Source organism: Telopea speciosissima, chromosome 6 (genome assembly GCF_018873765.1).
Source record: "Telopea speciosissima isolate NSW1024214 ecotype Mountain lineage chromosome 6, Tspe_v1, whole genome shotgun sequence".
In the NCBI taxonomy this organism is placed as follows: Eukaryota; Viridiplantae; Streptophyta; class Magnoliopsida; order Proteales; family Proteaceae; genus Telopea; species Telopea speciosissima.
The window spans coordinates 1,075,334-1,085,638 of NC_057921.1; the positions used below are offsets into that span (position 1 = coordinate 1,075,334).

The 10,305-nt window shown below is 39.9% G+C and overlaps 1 pseudogene; it reads right to left on the reverse strand.

The window, feature by feature from the left end:
* Positions 1 to 1,764: 1,764 nt before the first annotated feature.
* LOC122664466 lies at positions 1,765 to 2,263 on the reverse strand (annotated as a pseudogene).
* Positions 2,264 to 10,305: the final 8,042 nt, after the last annotated feature.

The window sequence follows — 10,305 nt, forward strand, 5'->3', positions numbered from 1 at the left end:
ATGCAAAATAAGTTTAAAAAGCTCTTTTATTTCATGGATAAAGGGTTAATTTGTTGACGAGTAGCAACTTAAAACTGTGAAAATTTGAAATAGGAACAGCTCTGATTCAGATTAAGGAAACAAAATAATACCAAGCATCGATCATATATTAACTATTTGCAAGTAAAAATGTTCAATATTGATTCATAACCAAGTGGCGAAGTTGTCCAGGAAGAGGAAGCATTTACCCCAAGACCCATTTGAATCTGATCCCTGTCTTCGTTGGAGACATTGCCACCGGGCATCGACAATGTAAGGGCACACGGTGGAAGCTTCTCGTTTGTACAAATTGATGACTTACTCCCTGTATTTGGCCTTGCTGGGGTAGATCACGCGTCGATGAACCGCCTGGGCATTCGTTGCTGTTCAGGGCTTGAAGGCTCACCTAAGGTGATGGAAGATGGAAGAAAGTTGCGGAGGAAGATGGATCGAGTAGGGTTGGATGGTAGATTCTAGAGTGACCACCTGCAACTCATCTTCCATGAAAGTGGGTAGCAAGACTACTCTGAGGCAGGACTTGGTCGGTGCTCTTGAAATCAGGGCTTTCCAGAGGCTCACCAGGTTGAATCGTTGTGATGTTGATCCTCTGAAGAAGGAAATGAATGAAACAGAAGTTCCAATGTCCTATTCTGGTAACAGTATTCCTGAGAAATCAATCCGCAGGCTACCTTGGAGGAAATTCTTCGTAGATTGCTTAATTTCTTGAAGTCTGAGTCCTTCCAAGGAGCTGTTAAAGCAATCAATGAGAGGATTCTTTCTGTATTGGATGTTTTAGACTCTGGTAGGGTGGATTTGGGCATGCTCCTACAAGACGCAAGAGGCCAGGTTGTCTTTGATACTGGAACTCCATGGAGAAGCGGATGTTTCACCAGTCTCCTTTTCAGAGTTCCTCGAGATGTAAGAGAGTGGTTAGGTATTGGGGTTAGGGTTTGTTGGGAAGAAAGAAGAGGCTAATGGGGAAGAAGAAGATGGAAGAGGAAACAAAGGCCAGGTTTTACCTTCAACGTTTTTGGATTTTGGTGCCATTAATTGATTGATTAGGGTTATTTGATTAAAAAAGTTGCAGAGGAAGGAAGATGGAAGAAAGGAGAAGGAAGATGGAAGAAGAGGGAAATTCTTCATCCACTACTTTTCCCAACTTATTTCATGAAAATTAACTCATTTATCCATGAAATAAAAGAGCTTTTTAAACTTATTTTGCATAAAACCTGCAACTCATCTTCCCCAATCGATTTGGGGAAGATGAGTTGCAGTTTTTTTTTTTTCTTTTCTTGCAAGGGTAATTTTGTCCATTCACTTCTTTTTTTTTTGGGTTCTTTTTAGAAGGGCAATTCTGTCAGTTCAAGTCTAAGTTTTAACAGTGTTAGTCATGAACTGACGGAATGGGCTTATTTGTTACCGTTTGCAAACCTCAGGGGGGTACACAGAATTTTTTAAAACTGGGGGGTGAAAATATCCTTTCGTCAAACCTCAGGGGTGGTATGTGTAAATTTCCCTTTTTATTTTTTATTTTTTTTTCCAGCAACTCATTGAAGAGGGAGAGAACTCCAGAACTTAATTCAAGCCAAAAAAACATATGTTCCAAACAACCAAAATTTTTGACAGTAACGATTAATAGAAGAGAGCGAAGCCATATATTTCACTTTTATATCCCTCTAATTTTTCTACTCCAATGCTACCCCACAGGCCACAGGTGGTGTAATATGATCAGGAAGTTTCCTCAATTTATCTTCTACGACCATACCCACCACCTCTTCTCCCACCACTGACTCTTCCTCCACCACCATCATGACGTCCACCTCCACCCTTATGATGGGTTCCATCCAGTGTCTCACTGGCATAAAATTTGCCTTTCATGTTATCAGGCAAGGGGGGTATGTGATCTACACATTTCCTGAAACTAAAGTCATCCACAGAATCATCTGGTCTGATAAGAAAGAAGCACCTGCTTTTCCACATTGGGTGGTAGCGGACCTGGAAAGCATTGACCCCTCCACCAAGTTTCTTGTCCGCCTCCGCATGACCCTTCTTAAGCAAGTCAAGCGACACAATGTACTCATACTTGTTGACATTGAGATTAGGAGGCCAGTGATGGAGGAATTTTGTTGAAGTAATTGAACACCTCCTCGGACGAACTGAAACTCTTGGGGCCAAGACTCACAGGACCAGATTTATTATCTTCTTCGTCTTTTTCCTGGGCTTCCTCATTCTCGCTACTTCGCCCCTAGTTCTCGAGGCGCTCTTCTTCGGCGAACTTCTCAACCTTTTGCTTCTGCGAACCACCTTCACCTTCTTTGGGATCTCCACCATCTTCTCTCGCTCGCTTGGAATCGCCATTTGAGGTATTCTCTGACGATTGATCACCATTCGCATCCAGTTTTTCCCCTCCGTTCGCCTGGTGTTCTTCGGAAGTGTTTGGATTTTGAACAGTTCCGTTGGTTTCCACATCCATGTCTTCCAACGCTGTCTTGTCTTCCCCGTCGATAATCTGCTGCTGGGTATCAGCTACTTCCAACGTTATCTTGTTTGCCCCTTTGATAACCTGCTGGTTATCAACTACTTCCACCATGTTCAACTTCGTCCAGAGACGAAGAGAGTGTGGCGACTTGTAACATTTCGTTACGATCGTTATTTCTAGGTTTCATGTGTCTAATAGATAAGATGAAATACCATTGGCACCTATGGGTGTGGCTGGGTTGGGACTGAAGTAATTGAACACTTCCATTATTGCAGACATGATACCTTCCTAGCTTCCATAAATTAAAAAAGCTTTTATTATTTTTTGCTTGAAAATCCCATTTAAAATTCTTTTGAATTTTCTTGAACTGTTAATTGTTAACATTGAAAGATATAATTGTTAGAATGTGTAAAACTCTGCGTATTTCATTCATTGTAGTGTAGGGTACATATACAAGAGTTGAGTACAAGAGATAATAAATGAGACTAAACAAAAGTTAAAGTCGGTGCCTAACATGTACAACTATATACACTAATATTGAGTCAGTCTTATCACATACATTAACACCCTCTCTCAAACTCAACATGGTTGAAAATCATTTGAAGTCATTTGAAGTTTGGATAATAGAAACTGAAGACGCATGGGTGAGATTTGGAAAAAGAACCGACATGTGGTGAACATCCACAAATGACAAGTGCCTTGATGAAAAATAATGTTGATGGATGGAAGATCGAATGAATGTTGTTGATGTAGGTGGTGGTTGCTAATATAACCTCCTTTTCAGATGCAAATTTTTTTTTTTAATAATAGAGAAAGTTGAATACGAGAGTGGACAGAGAGACCGTGGTTGTTTAACAAGAGCTGCAGCAGTGGTATGTGAATCAGAACAGAGATTATGTAGCTTAAGCAAACGAAAATTGCAAGCGGATTTTTTTTTTTAATTGTTCATGATAGAGTGAGCAGACTTTTCTTTTTTTAGAATAAAGTGAGCAGACTTAATGTGGGCGGTGGAGCTGCCTACAATTAATGGCACCAGGATTGTGGTGGATAGGAGCCACTTAGGAGGAGTGCAGTTTTGGGTTTGGCGATGGAGTAGGGATGCGTGACGAAGCTGAGAATTGCATTGCTGTCGACATGAGGCGGAGAAACGGCGAGATGGACACGACGGGGCGGATGATGTCCTGTTGGGAAGCTGATGATTGATTTGAGGCATTAGTGGCTTACGACGGTGCAAATGGTGATGGCAGGGATGGTATTTGCCCGGAAGGTGCATGGGCAGAAAAAAAGATGCAAGGGCAGTGACTGTTGGGAAGAGACAGAGGCCGTGCTCGAACATGGGCAGTGCAAGGGTCCAAGCAAGACTAAGGAGCGGTGGATACACAGGGATTTGCATAGATGCGAAGGGCACAGGTATGATGGCGGATACTCAGGGATGATGTGCGTGGGCTTGAAGTATAGAGGTGCTATGACGGAGCAGCGACGACAATTTTTTTTTTTTTGTGTGTGAAAAAGGCTGGCGTGTGACATGGGAGATAAGACATCAACCATTGACTGAGAGCATGACACATTGTTGATGGAGCGGTGGATTTTGGAAAGGACCGCGGTGACTGAGCCACATAACTGGGTGTCGACTGTGTAGACAACAACGAACAAAGGTGTACAGGAGCAGCGGCTAGAACCGTCCAAAAGTCGGATCCCTGTAGGATGGTGGTGCAACTCGAAAGGAGCATGGTCGATAATGGCAGACGGTGAACATGCGATCCCAAACAGGGATGGCAGCAAGACAAACCCCAAGGCTGGAGCTCTATGGATAGACAATGAAGACGATCCCAAACAGGGATGGCAGCAAGCCGCTCTATGGAAGCAGAGCTTTGACGAGGATTCAAGATGACGAAGACGATCCCAAACAGGGATGACAGACGGATCCCAAACATAGAATCCCAATCAAGACAAATCCCATACAAGGATTCAAAGAACAGACTGTTGGTGGGCGGATACCAAATAGGGATGGCATCAAGACAAGACAAATTCCAAATCGGGACTCAATGGATAGTCGACGGCAAGATAATGATAATAGACGACGGGTTGAAGGATGGCAGAGGGACGTGATGGCAGTTTGATGGCAGTGGAGGCGCTTAATGGATGAGACAACATGTGGATGGAGAAACTTGTTGAGAGAACAGTGGAGGTGGAATTGGCAGAGGGGTTGGAGCTCTCTAGATGCAGAGGGTAACCATGGCTCTGATACCATATTAGAATGTGTAAAACTTTACGTATTTCATTCATTATAGTGTAGGGTATATATATAAGAGTTGAGTACAAGAGATAATAAATGACTCTATACAAATGTCAAAGTTGGTGCCTAACATGTACAACCAGATACACTAATATTGAATCGGTCCTACCATATACATTAATAATATGGATAAGGTAAGTGGGAAACTTGCCTTGCTAGCAAATAGACCAAGACTACTTTTCTTACTTCTGATAGCAAGGTGGCCTCTCATGGTTGTACCCTAGATGCCACAATTTGCTAGGAAACTTAAAAGCTTTGCTGTTGAAAAAAATCTTAGCCAATATCAAGGGATAGGGAAAGCATATTTTCTTTCGTTAATCGTACTAAGATCCTAAATGGTTTTATTATTAAATTTGGAAACAGCCTCTTCTGCATTGCAGGGGGTAAAGGTTGCGTACATTTGCCCCTCCTAGACCCTGCAGTAGCGAGGACCTTGTGCATTGGGACGCTTTTTTCTATGAGACAATAGAAATACAAATTTTTGCATGAATTCAGGAATCCAAAGAAAAATCGTCACTTACATGACTTCTCAGATATAACATAAATCCCTTTCTTCTAGAAACATTTACCATCTAGCTACCACCTTGTATACTAGATCTACATATTTTTAGTGTATGCATGAGTATGATGAATTATTAGTTTCATACCCCAGTTTTTCCTGATAGTGATTTTCATTCAAAAAAAAATATAGAATAAAAGGAAATAAAATGTATGCCAAGTATATTTTTCAATCTGAATATATTGTTCAAGGTTCTATCCGTCTGTGTGTGATACTATGCATGCTACCTTAGTAATATAAAGCTTCAAGTTTCAATTCAATCCCATCAATGATGTTGATCCATTGATAAAGGTAATGTATATTTTGGCTATTACTTGCTGATCCTCTACGTGATATTATACATGCTACCTTAGTAATATATAGCTTTAGATTTCATTTTATTTTATTAGTTTTCAATCGATATAGTAGCTGATTCAGTGGTGAATCCTAATAAGTGGTTCAAACCAGCTATATCATACCAATTCAGCTGATATGTGTAGGTATTAGCATTGATATCGAAATCGAATGAGAGCGATGCGGATATCAATAATGATACCTTAAACAATGATCACACATCCTCTGAAGTACATGAATTGTCATCCTACCTATGAGAAAGAGGCTCAATTATGAATCAACTCTTCAGATTTATTTAAAACAGAAAATTGGGCTGGAACAGATTTATTACATCCTGGTACATCTCCTTTTGTTTTTGGTTAAAAGCCTGGTCCATCTTATTGGATTTATTTGTCCATCAAATTCGATTTAAATAGTTTAAATAGATATTAATTTGCAATTTCTTAGTTTGGTTGATTGGTTGTCCAAAGGTTGGACGTTATATTGTTCGCAAATATGGACATAATAGAGCATTCTATTCATATGGTTGTTATATTGTGTATTTTAGCAATGTGATTCTAAAATGCAAATATGAGTATTCCTATTATATGCATCGAACAATGTCACTCGAAAATATTACATGAATCAGTGTAAGGTGTTTGAGAAAAAAAGATTCCTTTTAATGGTATATTTTGATTCTTAGATTTGAAAGGTCCTTATTGTTGCAGTCAAATATTTTATATTTTTATGTTTTGGTATATCAATGTTTGATGCCTCCCTGGCTATATGATAGTGTGTTGGATTCATAGTATTTATCTATAAATAGAAGAGATGTTCAATAAGGATTCCACGTCTCAAATATGGTGAACATTTTGAGAGAGATGTTTGATTGTGATTAGATAGAAATACTGAGTTTGGTGGTAAGATTTCTAATAGTTTGCAAAAGAATTTCAAATATTATCATTAACAAAGTATTTTGTGTCCAATCAATGATCAAAGATTATTTGAATAAGTTGTTTCGACAAACAAGGGTGGATAGAGTAATTAATTCCATGCTTGTAGGTCTATCACACAATATTGTTAAGTGTGAGGGGGGGGGGAATAAAATGTAGTAAAACTATCATTTTTGGGTGTTTTTTTTTAGTTGTATCCATCTTAAGGTGCACTTATGAGTAAATGGTTCTATTTACTATGATTAAGTTTGATTCATAGGTAAATAATTCTATTTAATATTTTGAGTTTGACTGACATAAGGTTAGCTTGGTAGGATCAACCAATAGTATCCTATCACTTGGCATTAAATTACCATAGTAACAAAGTTACGGGATAATATAAATACACATGGAAAAGGGAGAGAAGTAGCAGCTGACCATAGCAAGAGGGCTCTTAATTTTTCTCTTACGATTTCTTAGACATCCGCACTCCTCCCAAACGTCGTCTTCTCTCTCTTCCTCCTCCCTCTTTGGTGAGATGGGAATTATAAATCCTAGAGATTAAGAGATCTATTATGTTGTTATTTTCTTCGTCAAGTGTTGATTGAGAAGTACTCATTATGTTTGTGTTAGGAATCTCCAGTCCATGTGGAGGTATTGCACTTGTGTATAAAGACATAACCCTAAACCCCATCATAACGGTTTGTTGGAATACCCTAAGGTGCATGCATGAGAAAATACTCATAGTTATACATTTTTTATTTGACACCCTATCCTGACTACAAGTGGTATCAGTGTTGGCAGCAACGAAAGCATTACGGTACTAGATACATACCAAAAATTATAGAGACAAGATCTCAATTGTAACGCCATTGTTACACACGTGTCCAAAACCAGGGTTGATTTTAATTTCTATAATAGGTACTGCTCCGCCAACTATCGACACAGGTGACATGTGTGTTGTAGTAGTCAAGAAGTTGGGTGAATATGTTGGCAATCCTCCATATACCTGCTCATGGTGTGAAGGAAGTAGACAAAGATATCCAAATGAACTCCTAGATATTTGGTAGTAAGTGCTTGAATGTTGGTTATTTGGTTAATGAATGTATGGTAGTAGTGTTGTCTTGTTACTGTGTACAGACCCCTTCAAGAATGATAGCAGAACTGGAGAAAAACCAGTAAAATACAACAGATTTGGGTATGTCCGAATGACCACTATCATCCAGTGGTCATCATCCGGATACTATCCAGGACCCAAAAAGGGGAAATTGTTGTGTGTGGGTTCCATGCTTAGGATTCGATCTTCCTTCGCATGTTCCATCTTCTGATATTTACCTACACTTGCATACCTAACATGGAGTCAAGTTGGTGGGCCCGTGTAGTCCAATCGGGAAATTAATTCGTTTGGTCAAATTTACATGCACAGAAAAACGGGCCTCAGTGGCCTTAGTTATATATATATATATTTGAGTTGAGCATTGAAGCTCACAACTCACAAGTTAGAAACCGAAAAAACGAGAGAAAAGAAGGAAATAAAGGAGAAGGAAGAAAGGAAGAGGAGCTCGGAGCTATACAGACTTACTGTCCAAGCTCAGTTCTAGGTTGGAACATCTTTTCCCCATCCTCCCCTCTCCACTTCGGTGGTTTTCTGACTTAGGTCTAGGTGTTTTTGACTGGGTTTCAGTTGAAACCCAATGTTGAACATTGAGACCAGCTGGTGTGTAGTTGTTTGAGGGTATTGAACCCTCTTGCATACACCCAACCTGGTGACAGGCTGAATCCCAAGTGGTTTGGGTGAAAACTGTCCAACCTAGGTTTTAGGGTTTCAGCTGGAGAATTGGTCATTACTCCTAAACCAATCGATAGAAATTAAGTTCGGCTCAATAAAGAGGTGTTACAATCCTCTTGAATCCCAATAGACCAAATGTCTAATATAATATTTTTTAAGTTGGTCCATCTTGACAAGGCCCTTTTGATCTTCTCCATCCAAATATGTGAGACGAACTACTTGTTCAGTCAATATTTCCTTCACCTGGTATGGTCCACTCCAATTAGGCCTAAATTTGCCCCTTGGGTCGTGGATAGGTGCTCTTTGCTCTCGAAGGACCAGATTTCCTTCTTCAATGTTATGAGGGCGAACTCCCTTGTTGAATGCCATTACCATTCTGAGTTGGTACTTCTTGAGGTGGTCCATGGCTTTCATCCTTTTTTCATCCAACAAGTTGAGCTCATCGTGCCTTGCGTGCATCCATTCTCTTTCAGGCAACTTGCTTTCCATTGGTACTCTGAGAGATGGCACTTGGATTTCCACGGGTAGTACTACCTCCATTTTGTAGACCAAGGAAAATGGGGTTGCCCCACTAGAAGATTGGATTGACGTTTAATAGGCCCATAACGCATATGGGAGCTTATTTGCCCAATCCTTGTGAGTATCAACCATTTTTTGTAATATGACTTTGACATTCTTGTTGGCTGCTTCCACTGCCCCGTTAGTCTGCAGTTTATAAGTCGTGGACTGACGCCTTTGGATACCAAACTTGGTCCAGAATCTATTCGCCTTTCCCAAGAAATGTGCTCCTTGATCGGATATGAGGGTAAGTGGCACTCCATATCTGCATATGGTGTTCTCCTTGATGAAGTTTGCTACCTTTGCAGCTATCAGGACAACATAAGACTGTGCCTCCACCCATCTGGTGAAATAGTCTATGACCACGATGACGAATTCATATATGTTAATGATTAAATAAAGAGAAGAAGAAGAAGAGAGATCGAGAGGGAGAAGAAGAAAGGAAAAAGAGAACTGGGGGATTACACGTTATGTGTAATCTCCCTCTAAACTTCAATATATAAAATAACTTAAGGGTAAAACAGTAAACACACAACTGAAAAATAAATAAATAAAAAAGAGCTCTCTGCCCTCTCGATATTAGCCCTTGGCGCTAATATCGAGACCTCCAAAAACCACGATAACACTCCCCCTCAAGCTGGAGCACAGATGTTAATCATTCCCAGCTTGTTACAAATATAATCCACTCTTGTACTCCCCAAAGACTTTGTGAACACATCTGTAAGTTGTTCTCTTGTACGAACATGATTAGGAGAAATCAATCCTTATTGTAGTTTCTCTCGAATAAAATGACAGTCAACTTCAATGTATTTCGTCCTTTCATGAAACACCGGATTCGAAACAATATGGACATCAGCTTGATTGTCACACCATAGTTTTATTGGAGAATAATCAACAAAGCCAAGTTCAACCATCAACTGTTTCACCCACATCAGCTCACAGGTAACATGTGCCATAGCCCTGTACTCTGACTCTGCATTGGAGCGTGTTGAAATAGGCTGCTTACCCGATTGGGGTAAGTAGTCCTAGTTCGATTAGGATTAGTCCTACTAGTCCTAGCTGATTAGGATTAGTCCTAGTCATGTTAGGAGTAGTACTAGTCAGATTAGATTCTCTTATTTTATTTTATTTTATTGTTTTTCCCTCAGCCGAGTCCTATTCTGGCATTCCTAGTTGTATTAGGAATTCCTAATAGGATTAGGACTGAGGTAACATTCCTATTTGTATTTTGTTTAATTGTATTTCATTTCTCTATAAATAGAGGGCCTTGGGGATCGGTTAAGGTCACTCAAACATTATATTTCACTGCTGTTTACATGGTATCAGAGCCACTTCTGATCTGAAGAAGCAGCCCTCTCGAAT